Here is a 14243-nt window from a genome sequence, read left to right as displayed (position 1 = left end):
CATTTTGCCCATGAACAAAATACCTAAACACAAGGCTCACTAACACAAGTTTTTAAAAACCTGAACCATACTGCAGAGATGGCTGGAACAATCCATGCTGGGAAACAAACAAACAAACAAAAGAGAACAAAAAAACAAACAAAAAAGGCTTTTAAATTTAACCCAAGACCTACTGAAATCACTGAAATGATTGTCTTGGGCTTTAGCACAGCACCTTACGGTGGCAGCAGACATTTTCAAACAAATAAAAAGAGAATCCTGTAGTGGAAGTTTTGGGGTGGGACTCAGGATTCTGCACACTCTGTCATCCCCAATCTCTTCTCCCAAGGATGCAGTGGAAATCATTTAATCCTTCCACAGCCTAGTTTTCTTATCTGTAGTAATGTGCTATCAAAAGAATAATTCCTTACTATTCCTTACCACAGTATAAAAGTACTGTGAGATCCTCAAACAGAAAATGCTGTAGAAGTGTGAAGTATAATTTTATTTCAAGGCATAAAAAAACTTGGAAACTTACAGAACAAAGGTTGAAAGGATTTAATGTAATCTGTCCAGAAGTTGTGGTTTTTGTTCATTTGTTTTTGTTGTTTTTGTTGTTAGATTTCTTGCTTGTAAACAGGGTTTCAGAACTACTAAAAGAAAGATTTAGCTTGATGCTCTGTTGCCATCTCTCAATCTTCAGTATTGAAGAGAGATGGAGAAGCCAGAGTTTTCCTAAAGAGAGATTTGTTATCTGCAGAGACTTGAAAGGTAATTAATTACAACAATTCATCTTCTTTATTGGGGTGCTCTTTATGATAAGAATGTGTGGCAACTATAGGACACTGTACATAGTTTGAGTTAGGCAAAGTTGTGTTCGTTCCTACATCTCATGTATCTGAACAACCCAGAATCCTGTTATTGAAGAAAAAACTTTGCTTTGATTTAAGTGATTGATTTAAGTGATTGTTCTGTCTGTTTTGAGGTACACGGGAACTTGACACATGGAAAGAAGTTTCAGTGAAAATTTCCCTCAACATGTCTAGGTGATATGCTAATTTGCATGTCAAGTTAATACATGATATCTCAATAATAAAATGGCCTCAGGAGCTTGAGTGATGCTGTGTAATACTGTTAGGTCTGATCTTTGGAGCCCATATGGTAATTGGTGAGCTCTTTCTCTCAGACTTTAAAGGCATGGCTGAGATTTCTGTGAAGCAGAATCAGATCTGTAGAAGTTACAAAAAATATTATTGAAATAACATCTCCATATGTTACAAAACAGACAGTGTTTGCTGATATCTTCCATATTCTGTAATGAATCAGATATCAGACAGAGATATCGTGCAGATTGTCAGGTCCTTTTCCATGCTAGCAGGCCTCCTGTTGTCAGTTCTTAATGATGTTTCTCTGGATCTTAATCCACTTGAGTGCCTGCTTAAAGACATTGGAGACCTTAATGTCAAGAGTTAGAATATTGCTGTGAATATATATGATTAGCTTTTCATTGTGGTACTTTGTATTCCTTCATTAGTATGGACTTCCTAATCTTCTCCACAGGTACATATGAGACTTCTTAGGTGGCCTGTTTACCTTCCTGATGCGGTAGCAGAGTATTGCTACCTGCTGTGCTATTAGGACAGCTTGTCCTGCATTTACATTGCAAGGGTGAAAAGTCTGTCACTTCAAACTAGCTCTCTTTTGTGTTACACTCATCTCTTCATCACCAGGCTAGCAACCTCATCTTAAGAAACTTATAGTTTATATAATCCAGATGTCAGGTATGCTTTCTTTCCAGGCTAGACCCTGCAGTCTCCTGTTACTTGACAAGTATTCAGGCTGGGAAAGGTGGTACCTGATGCTGGCAATTGATTGCCATCCAAAGGGCACCTTTCAGTCTATCTTGCTGGAGATATTCTACTTTACATAGGCAGATATGGGCTGACCGGTGAGATGAGCCCAGTGTAGCTCTGGCAGTGCTGTGGCCCAGAGACCCATCACTTGTGTGCCTTGTCTGCATGGGGCAGAGGGGCCTGTGAGGGGCCTCCTCTGGGATGGAGGTGTGTCTAGTCCTTTCCATGGGATGAGCAAACCTCAGCAGGCTTCTGGGGGGTCCAAATCTAGAAGGATGGAGTGCCCTGAAAGTTCTGTAAGTTTAGCCACTTTCTGACCTGCTTTAATTTCTGTAATTTCTATCTTAAATAATGCTGTTTGCTTTGTGGGTGTGCACACTGGAAATTACAGTAAAAACTATAGGACTAACTGGTATAGGTGTTTTATTTTTATTTTTTTATTTTTCCCCTCTCGCAGGTTTCTCTAACAGCCTGCTGTATGCCTGGGAGAGGTTAATGCCCAGAACTGGCCATGCAGTGCTTCTGGAAGGCACAGGACAGGCAGGGTAGGGAGGTCAGCTCGGGCAGAGAGAGGGCAGGCCTCCTCGCTTTTTCACTGACAGTCACCAGCTGTCAAGAGCTTAATGGAGATGTGGCAGAGAAACAAATTAGGCCATCACAATCTGTTTTGTATTGATCCACTTTCAAGCCCTGACAGCAAGGGCATGCCAGAGATGGGCAGGGCTGAGTTTATGCTGTTCTCAGCTTTGGGAGCTCTCTGATGCTGCCGAGTTTATAGATAATCTGCAAACAAGATCTGCACAGCTCGTATGTGGTGGTTTATTCCCTCTTCATGTCATCTTCTGGAGATGTCCCAAATCCATGAAACATGATGGTAGATGAACAACACTGTTTCTCCCCTTGTGTTTCTGGAAGCACAGCAGAAAATCTCACACAGATGCTCAGATACTTACATCACTTAAAAAGTATTTTGAATATGTTTGAATATGTTCTCAACTCACCCCCCCCCCTTTTTTTTAATGCAGGAATAAACAGTTTAAGAGGAATCTTTTTTATTTTATATTTTAAGAGTAAAAGTAGAACAACAAGAAAAGTAAAAGCTATTAGAAAAAAAGAAACAGAAGTGCATAATCACTCTCTGGCCTTCTCATGGGTCTGTTTAATTAATTACAGTTTGCCCTTACCAGTTCATTTCTACTCAAAGATTTTCTTTTGTTAGCTCTAGGCAGCATATGCATCCAAGCGGAAATTTGTGTGAAAGAGACTAAACTTGTAAACATCACTTCTGTCCTAACTGGGAGTGTTTGCATTATTATAAAACAACTTTAATTATAGACAACTTTAAAAAGATACCATCACTCCAACAGCAACTACTGTGTACTGAGCAAGATGAAACTCAGTCCCTTGCAATCAAAACAAACAGGCCATCACAAGACACTGAGGTTTTGAAATGTGCTACTTCTACTTAGGAAGGAACCGCCAGAAAATATGATACCAAAACCATTTTCTGGGTCACTCACCAAACCCATATGTTTTTAAGGGTCTCGGTTCTAGTAACTCCCTGGTTATTATACAAATAATATGAACCTATTCAAAGGCTGCAGGTGTTTCATGTTTTCCCCTCAGTTCACAAGCCAGAGAGTCTTATCTCAAAGCTTCAATAACCAAAATGCTGGAACCACAGGGAAGTCTGGGTTCAGTTTTTTATTACCCCTTGCTGTGGAAGTACCAGCTTGCCCTAGGGACAGACCAAGGTTCATGCTGCACCGAGCGCCATGTGGGCAGCAGGTGAAGACTCTCTCCACCCTATCAGTTTACTATGTAATTGGGAGCAGGAGGCAATGAACAAGATCATCAAAAATGGAGGGCAAAAGGAGAAAGAAGATGAACGAGCCACAGTAAGATCATACGGGTAACTAACCAGACAGGTGAGTGTACAGTAAATACATGCATGCAATACAAATGTAATAAGCATGGACAGCTAAGATTAAAATCAGGACGTGTCAGTAGTGTTACCAGGAAATTAGTGGCTTAATTTGTGCTGGCTAAATTTTTTCAGAAAAGATGCCCGCACGTGCTTGCACTTCTGAGTGCAATGACTACCCACAAAGAGATGAAGGGAGCAGGAAGCAAGTTGGACACATGCTCTGTCATCTTTCTTAGGGACTAATGCTGCTAATAGCATGGGATGTTTTTAGGGGCAGAGTCCCTGTGAGGTGATTAGGGTTGCCATTGAGGAGAACGAGGGCAAATCCTGCATGTGCTCATTTACTGGAGGTCAAAATTTGCCCTTGAAGTTAAGACTAAGCATGAGGATAAACAAAGCCCAAGGCACAGTTCTAGGTGTCTTTGGTAGAACTGCACAAAACTAACCTTTATGTCATTAAAGGTTGCTGATTTTTTGGTGAAACCCCACTAACATTACACTAGGGAAATGTGTGATGTCTGCAAAATTTACAAGTTTTTATTTTTATTTTTTTCACTGCCCTGTTCTGTTAGTGATATGCCTGACAGGGAACTGAGAGTTGAGAACTGGCACTGGAAATAATATTGTATAACTGGGAATGGAAATAAATGCATGCTGAATAGTGGCAAGTAAGCCAGTTTCACTCATAAGATGGAACCCTTTAAATGAGACTGGAAGAGCACTTGTTGACCCTGTGTAGTGCCTTCAATATTGGGTGCTGCAAGTCCCATTAATTGGCAGGCATATAGGCCTCACTGCGGTCAATACTGTTGAGCTTGAACTCTTCCTCCTTCTCAAGTGGGTTTGAAACAAGCCCTTGTTTGATCTAATCAGTATGGGTTTGGTCTTTTTGGTGTGCAGGTAGAGCTGGATGAAGCACAAGACTGGCTCTTCATGCAACAAGGCAGGCTGCTGGGAAGCTTGGCCCTGCTGGACTGGGATGAGGCCACTGCAGAGCAGTGGGGTGCAGTGCGGAAATCCCAGATGGATCCTAGTGCACACACCCATGGGCTCCTTGAATCAGCCCTCTGCCTCTTTTTCTTCTCTTTCCCTACCTCTTTCTTGTTTCTTTTCTGGCAAGTAAGCTATCCCCATTTCTGATTAGGGGAAGGTGGCAGTCATATAATGGCTGGACAGTTCAGGAGAAGAGGAATAATCGAGCAAGGGAGGGATCTGATGCTGTGAAACGCTTTCACTTTCTGGAGCAGATCCAGCACAGATTAATTTTCCTTTCATATCAAATACTCCGCATTTTGATTTCATGCCTTTGTCTGCTTTGTGGTGAGAGCATGAACATGCTGTGGGACACAAAGGGTCAAACTAATCACTAGATCCAATCCATTTCTCAGTGGCATTATCCCAAGAATGAGCTTAGCTCACCGTATTCAGCAGGAACACTCTCTATGTGTTTGTGTTTCAGTAACAACTGGAACAAGAAAGCCCACATATCGATCTCTCTAGCTCTCACTGCTTTTCATCTCCAAGCTGTGAGACTGTATACTTAATTGTGGGTCTATTGATTTGGTGGCAACTGTTCAGATGGCTTGACTGAATATCGAAAATGAAGCCCTTCTGGGATACATTCGTGTTGTGTTTTTTTTTTCTTGTCTCGTTTGGATCCAACTTTTATCTCTGTAACAGCCACCTCTGCTGATCACATACCAGTCACAACTGTATTAATGGTCTGAGGGGAAAGTAATTCTAAATGTACTGTCTATCAAGTTCATATTTTTTCTTTAATAAGTTTTCCCTTTACACAGCAAATCTTACACAGCTTCCTGGATTTACCCCTCTTCAATTAGCAATCAACCTCTCCATATGCATGAGTGTTGAGAATCAATACCCACTGAGACGACTGTTCTTTATAATGATAAGAATAAAGCAGAGGAAAAGGTAGATGTAAGAGTTCATTTTAAAAGATGAAAAGGGAAGAGGAACTCAACTGAAGACTGGCAAGCAGCCTGTGTGTTGATAAAGCTCAGGAAAACTCACTCTGAAGGATTTTGGTCCTGGACTAGCAAACTGCATGTAGCAGAAGGGCATATGGGGGGACACTGAAGGGGTCTGCCACCACCTGCACAAACAAGACTCACTGCAACCCTCAGTTCTTCCTGTGATCCAGTTGTAACTGTCACTAACCTCTTCCATGTACAAAACTCAGCAAGAACTTCCTTTCCAAAATGTGTCTGTCAAGGCTGAACAAATGCACAATTCAAGAATTAATGATGAAGATTCTTCAGTTTGCAGAAACATGTATTTATTTTGGGGCTTCATTTTTCAGATAATAGATGCAATATTGCCAGTGTTGCTGTCTCCCTGTTCTTTAGAGTTAAGTTCCAATTCTGGAACTAGGAAGGATCTTATCTTTTCCATCAGAAAAGCAAAAATCCATTTCTCTGAAAGGTTTGAATCTTGTCCTGATTGGTGCCTTGGTCTTGCTTATATTAAATGCTGCAGTCTGATTCTCTCTCTCCACCATGACTGATGGCGAAGCAGCGTGATCACCTGCATTTCAGAGTGGGGTGGTATTGGATAACCCTTGCAATTAATGAAAATGCTATGCTTGATCACAGCTGGTCAAGCAGGCTGGTACATTCAACTTTCTATGTGGTTTTATTATGCAGAGTGAGATAAATCATACAAGGCTCAGGAATTTCTTGGTCAAATCTGTTGAACATTTAACTGTTTCCAGTGAACTTCCTAACTTTCTCTGGATTCAGGGCTATTAAAGTGAAGTAAACAGGCAGGTATTCAAAGGCTTTCCATCTCCTCTGCGACTCTTCCCATGTTGTTCCCAACTGGAGATGAAAAGGAGATGGCCAAGAGAGCTCTGTCCCAACACGTATTACAGCTAATGAAATAATTACCTTACAATATGGCTTAGTATGGAGTAATTGTAAAAGAAAGCTGCTTGGCAGCGTGTCTTGGGGCGAGTTGCTTCCGTGATGTTTTCACTCCTTCACCCAGGGAGAAGCTCAGCAGGAGGGATGGAATGATGAAATGCTGCGTGCTTTGGAAGTCCCGTCACCGGGCTTTGCACAGGGTGGTGCTAGCCTCCGCTTTCTAAGCCTGTGCTTTCTCTCACAAATGTGCAGAGACTGCAGGAGTAGCCCGTGCTTCATATCCTTTGGTGGGTAAAGATCTGTTGTTGGATACTTAGCCTGTCTCATATAGAACATCTCCAAATCCAATACCCTTTTTTGTCACTTTTTGAGTGGGTGCCTAGAACAGAGATTGAGCTATTCCCTTGCACACATTACAAATCACTTGCTCCAGAGGAAAGCAGAGAACTGATGGCAGGGCTATGCAGGGAAGCCTAGGCAAGCCCTGCCAGCACACGATATACATCCTTTTGGGACTGACAGTCTGAAAACCAGCAGTCTCCAGGTGCAATAACATCAAATTGGAAGAACAGGCTAGGAGGCAGCTCAAATATCGCAACTGTTTCATCAGCCCCATGTACTTGTCCCCTCTTCTGTGTAACTAATGGTCTCCTCTGGGCATGATTTCCCAAGTTTTAGGTAACAGGAGAGATTTAGTGGAGGGAGAGTATCCTGGTCTTAACTGAAAGCTTTATGAAGGCACATTTATAATAATGAAGAACAAACTGAGCAGGAATGAATGTGCTATTAATTTATGAATTCTGGAAGGCTTAAAAACTACAGCACTACAAGCCAGGCAAACTGGTTATTAGATATTCAAATCTCTTGGAAAACAATATAAAAGTATAGGATATTTTGCAAACGCCATGTCTCTTGTCCTGAAGAAGGCTGCAGCTGCAAATTGTGAGAAAAATGTTTTGCAACTCCAGGCAAAGAATTGGCTCTTAGAAGTGGAAGACAATAATCACAGAGGGAGGAAAGATTAACACAGCCTGATCAATCAGGAGCACGGTCTTCCAAATTTCCATATGTATTTGAAAAAAAGGAGTGATACTGAAGTGAAAATGTAAGATGCAAACATTTCTTTATAGGGGAAAAATATATATATATATAAAGACTTATAAGAGGCCTGGTGGAGATACATACTACAGGGCTTGACTGCACAGAACTATTCCAGATTAACTGTTCAGACACTTTTTCCAGCACAATTCCAGATACATCCAGTCTTCACCCAGTGCTGTGGGGTAGCTGAAGGTGTGATAGTTATTAAAAATGAATTAAATTATTTCCCTGCTGCACTTTTCTTATTTTTAAGAGGCTTGTCTGATCACCCATTTGGCCTGTCTGTCCAAACATCCATCAGACCTCTGCAACACAACTTTTGAATTTATTGTTCCAAAGGAAGTCTCCAAGATACCTCACTCCTACAGATTTTATTAAGAACAGAGGTTTGGTGAAATGGTATCCCAGAAAAGACTTGGTTTGTCCTCACAGGGCTTTGCCAACAATGTCAGTTCCACATCCCCACACCACAGCTTTTGGAAGGGACTTTGTTGAGGGACCCCAGGTGGCTGAGGGGGCTTTGGCTGCTCAGGTGCTTACAGAGGGAGCTGAAGGCTACAAGACATGGGTCATTGGTAACACAGCTGCTCAACTGATGGCTTGTTTTCAGAAAAAAATAGTTCTTTTGGATGTCACCATCATGCAGTATGTTCCATTCAAGGACCTTAGTGTAACCCCCCCCCCCCCAAAAAAAAAAAATCAAAAAAACACAACAAAAACCAACCAACCAAAAACCCATATCCATAATCTCTATAAGCCCAGCCTGTGAGGCATAATTGATCTATATGTGGGGACAGGGGAAAGGGAGCAGGTCTCCATCCTCCAGCCGTTACAAGACCCAGACCCAGGCTGCTGTGTGCTGTGAAGAAATCACTCAGACCAGCAGGTCAATGTGCAGTTCTCTGTTAGGAGAGCACATCTCTCTGCAGCATGACGTGGTTCACCCTGAAACCAAAATACAGTGTTAGATGGGTCATTAATCTTACTCAGTGTGACTGTTCCTGTCCTCCAGCTTTCTGTATATCTGCTCTGTTAGTAGGTTTCAAATACTCTGGAGACCACTGCAGGGAGTGATGCACTAGGTTTAGTGGAGCAATAATTTGCTCTGTTGTGGATAGTCCCACACTTTTATGAGGCATACTGGACATGTGAGGAAGCATCTGCTCTGGTTCTTTCTACAGCATGAGGGGAGAGGGCAGTCATTGTGTACCAGAGCTTGAAAGCGTTGTGCTTTTTTTAAAGAATGAAACTATTCATTACCTTCATTACCCTCCCTCTCTTTTTTTTTTTTCCCCCGAAGTTGTAAGTTTTTTTTTTTTTTTTTTTTTTTAATAAAGGCCTGGAGCCATTCTGAGATGAGAAAGTGTTCGTTGGTACAAATAAAAAAAAAATAATCACAACTTCCTTGTGTGTTTTTTCTTTCCTACAAAGAAGAAAAAAAAAAGAAGAAAAAAAAGAAAAGAAGCATTACTAATGAGTAATGAAAGACAAACCTGGAATGAATCGCCACGTTTCCACTGAAGATCCAGATGGGCCGGAAGATCAGTTTAACGTATCCAGCAATGAAAGTGCCCATTGTCTTTATACTCCAATATTGACATAGTATCATTTCCCTTAGTCTTTTGGGTCCTGGAAATGCCAATATAAAAGTCAATATTTAGCAATATTTTTGTATAGGAGTTCCCTGCCTCGACTGGGTTTCACTGCCTTCTCTTACTCCAGCCTTGATAAGGGTTGATCAGATGCTGTTGACCTTATTGGAGAGCCCGCAAAGAAATGCCAGCCCTTGTGTCAGTGCAATAGTTCCTTCAGTCAGTGTTCAGTGCAGTAAAAGATCTGGACTTATAAATATGAACATAAGAACTTGGTTTAAGTTGCTATTAATTTCATCTCTGTTGTCACCGTACCCATCCAGTCGCCAGCAATCCAGCTGAGGGACCATGTGTGAGCACCACTTGTGAGTGAGTGACCAAGGCAGCCGAGCTGGCTGGTGTTTTCAAAGCCATAACTCCTGCCAGCGCCGCAGGCACAGCCTCTTGGCTGTGTTTACTGATAGCAGCCAGGGCATTCAGCAGAGCTGCAGGGTTTTTTATGACAAGAGCATGTAAAAACCTTGGATCATTATTCAGATGGGGAAGCTGGCCAATTTATCAGGTGAGTGTGGTGTTCAGGCACAGCATTGCGGGAAAGCAAACGAGGCAACCAAGCAAAAGGTTGCATTTGCTCTGACAGTGAAAGATTGGTGCAAGGTATCCCACAGCAAGAAGAGCTCATGCTTGTTTTTTCCTTCCCTTGCCAATGGATTCTGAAACATTTATGCTGTGGTCAACTATAATCCCATATCCTGACCAAATGGTTGGTACTCTGGAGGCATGTGGAGGTGTGGAACAAATTTGTTGCTGGCTTATGCTTTCTGGACACATTTAATTTACACACATTTAATAGACATGACCTTTGGTTCCTTCTGTGGTTGCATGTCTGGACTGATCTAAGTAGTGACTGATACTTTCCTGTGTTTGTTTCGGATTTAGCACACCTTCCAGATCTGGCACCACCACTCCAGAGATCTTGCTCACCTCTTCCTCAGTCTTCTCAGTTCAATGGGTAACTGGTAGAATCATCCTCAGACTCAGAAAAGATTAACCCATCCATACAAAGGATAAATCTAGATTGCCTGAAGTTTTCTATTATCAAGTCGTCATGGCTGCTTTGTGTGTCTTGAGAAATGAGGGGATCATCCACTTTTTTCCTGCTGAGAGAGTGTCAGTGACCTGTGTTCAAAAGCCTGAGAAATCTCTGCCCTATGATGTGCCATTGGGGTAGTACCACTGCCTGAGGACAAGCAGACTGCCAACATTACCTTTAAACTGGATGAGAAAGTCCTTTTGGATTCACTGAAAGTACGTGCATCTTCCTGTCAGAGGCTGAATAGCCAACTTGAAGTCAGATTGTTACTTCAGGTAACAAACATTAGGAGGAAAAAATATGTAGCCTACACTGGTGATCCAGAACAAAATAGTATACGTATTAGACTGCATGTGGGTGTTCATGTCTGGTTGTTTTGGGAACATGCATGACACATATCGGATATGATGGGTCATTAAGAAAAAATTAATTAGAAATTAATGACCAAGAAAATATTGTCAAGCAAGTCGGGTTAATCATGAAATATGTACAACTCTACACACAATTAACACATAGGTTGCATGTCAGCCAATCAGCTGTGCTATTTCAAGGTGTTTAATACAGCAATGGTGACTGAAGTGGCATTTAACTCTACCACTCTTTCCCCACCCCAAGTCTCACTTGGGCACAAGACCAAGTGGGATGAAGAAAGAGTAGGAAGAGTAGTAGGAACTAGTGGGGACATCTCAAAGGAACCCAAAAATTAAAGATTAGACAGCTGGGATGCCAGGGGGTGACACGATACAAGAACAAAGAGAGAGCACAGAGAAGAGCCAATATCAGATAAAAGGCAGAGCTGGAAGAAAAATAAGGAGACACTGAGGAAACTCATTGGAGAGGTCACACAGAGGCCCATATGGGTGACAAAGACAATCCTAGGGCAACTCATTTGAGGCCTGGCTAGAAAGAATGAAAGAGCTGGCTTTAGGAGGTGAGGGATGCTAGTGCAGTTCACTCAGGGATCAAAGAGGGTAAAAGTAGAGCAGCAGGGAGGAGGAGGGGCAGTTAGGAGGAAGATGGAGTGATTGAAGGAGCTCAGAAAATGGTGACCAGTCTTGAGATGTGAAAAATTGATTAACAAGAGATTGATGTTTTTCTTTGTTACTGGAGGAAAATAACTGAAAAATAATTTTGAATAGCCTATTTCATCTATTACAGGCAATGTCTTTTACAAATACTTAATTCTGGTAGGCAAGTATTTGAGCCAGGCAAACTATTTTTGCATTAAATCCTTGGACTGTTTTGGCCATTATTTTAGTGACATTGTATCTTGGAGTGTGTCCTGGTGATTCCATTAGTGCATTCATTATTCACTCAGTACACCATGGATCAATTATTAGTACTCAGTATTCATACTCCAGTGCCACCAATGCCAACATATTATTATGAGTCTTATTATTAGGTGATTTGCATAAATCTTCAGCTGATGAAGTCAGATGATTGTGAAATCTTTACTGTTCAGTAAAAATGTGCAGTTCTCCCAGCTGTGGAGCAAATATTAAAAGCAAATATGTAAAGTGGTAGGAAAAAAAGAAAGAAATTAGAGCTCCAAATGCATTACTTGGAATATTTTGGGACTTGGAAGCTCAATATTTAAGCCATAATTTAGTATTTAAAATAATGTAGAATTTAAAGTCTGCTTTTGTACATATTTATATAGCAGATTTTGCACTTTGTATTCAATGAATGTTAGTAGTCATAAAATTTAAGAGCATGAATCTTGGTCTGAAAGGTAACCACAGATGGCAAAAATGATTTGAGCAAAGGTCAGAGTAACGTTCTTTTCTGTTTGAGCAAAATTCTTTAAAATGTTTGTTTAAAAGATATTTGATCTAAAAATAACATTCAATTGCAACAAAGGGGACTGCACCTGATTTAAATGGCTAGTCACAACTGAGTAACTTAGCCTGAATTTAAAGTATTCAATTAGACAGGGAAACCAAGGCACAAGGTGAATGCATTAAGTGAGAATGTGGGAAGTTTTGTAGAAATGAGGCAACTAAAAATAAAACTGAATTTGAATCCTGTGGTTCTGGTTCCACTGACAATTACAAATGCAGTCTATGATTTTAAACTATGAGTTTAAGGAAGGAGTGGATGAGTAAAATAATCCAGAGAAAAGGGAGTCCATTGCACCCATTTAGCCCAGCCGTGTGAACCCAGCTTTGCTGCTCGGTCAGCCCAGCTGGCTTGCTTTCTGTGTGCTCTCTGATTGAACTGCAGCCTGAGCAGTCCACTGCTGCCTGTGAAGCCATGCCTTAACATAATGACTGACCTAAATGTGTAGCATGGATATTTACCTTAAACGTATATGGTGACTGTGAACATGAAATGCATGCTGGATATTTTGTAAGCCAGTAACTAAATTTCACTGAATTTATTTTCACATCTCATCCCATCTTCCTTCACAGAGTACAATTAAAGGAGATTTGTATTTATGCAACAAACATTGCAGCATAGGTTTAGAAAGCAGACGGTGTTAAACTGATTGCTTGTCACTTGTGGTAACTGAAGAGGTAGATGAAGGAGGTGGAATAGCGATGTCATTATCTGGATTTAATGACTTCTTTGACACAGTGTAGAGAGTTCCTAGACAGGTGAAAATTTCTGTGTAGTAAAACCACAGAGCAGACACATGTTTTGACTGCTGTTTTCACTATGTAGCCTGCTAAGTTTTAGATCAGAGTAATTCACTATTGTGGAGGTGGCAGACTTTGCGTGGATTCTCATGATCTGGAACCTATTACAATGGGGAAAAAAAAAAGAAAAACAAAAACCAACAACAACAACAAACACCATATTTTGTAGGTGAAATAACTGGAGACTAATTGCTCACCACCCATAAATTAATAGGTTGCAGGGTGAAGTTATGATCACTACCAGAAAAATATCTGCAAATGAGCCCTATCTGCTTTCTCTGTACAGAAATTTTGTTCATGGACTATAGAGAGTAGCTGCATCCTGTTGTTACAGACTGTTTTTACCATTCTTGCTCTCTGCTCTCTTTACTGAAGGCACCTTGGATATTTTTACAAAAGCTAGAGTAACAACTTCAACTGCATTGTAGATGCAGTTAAATCAAGAAGTAGACTTTCCCCACTGTATCCTTTATCCTGGGGCCTGTGCCCCAGGAGCTCTTTGGATGCAACGTTACCTCCAAAGGCAAATTTCCAATTTCCCTGGGGGGTTGTAAGGATCAGAGGGTCCTATTTGGTATCTGATTGGTTTCCCTGGCACACAGAGGCTAGAAAAATAAAACAAAACAAAAAAACCGACAACAAAATCAAACAAACAAACCAAAAGTCTCACTTCCAGGTATTTTTCAACTAAACTTGAACATTTATTATTAAGAGATAGAAGGAAAGAATGAAATATTATGAGGTGGTTCAATAGTTTGAAAATGAGCGAATCTTGGTCAAACAATGTCTTGGACTGATCCACGTGATTTTTTCTTCTGCTTAAAATCCCCTTGAAGTCTTAGGTTGCATTACTTTAAGATACTCCTTCCACAGATCATTTTGTTTTGGTTTGGTTTGTTCAGCTCTCAATTAAAAGATCAGAGCTTTTTTTATCCAAGGAGGCTTTCCACCTTCTCTGTCCTTCTGTACTTTCTTAAATCTGAAAAGATCACAAGCTGACAATTGTAAAATTGCTGGAAGCTATTGTTAGCCCTCAGTATTATAAACATTGTGATGGGCAACCACTCTGAAGATCTATACAGGGATCTATGCATGGAGGAAACACAGAAAAAATCTGAGTATTACGGTCTCTTGGGTTTTGTCCTTCCTCCACAACAGGTGAAAATGTCAGTGCAGG

The sequence above is a fragment of the Anser brachyrhynchus genome, assembly GCF_964034855.1.
Source record: "Anser brachyrhynchus genome assembly, chromosome: 3".
NCBI lineage: Eukaryota > Metazoa > Chordata > Aves > Anseriformes > Anatidae > Anser > Anser brachyrhynchus.
This window is presented reverse-complemented; position numbering follows the sequence as displayed.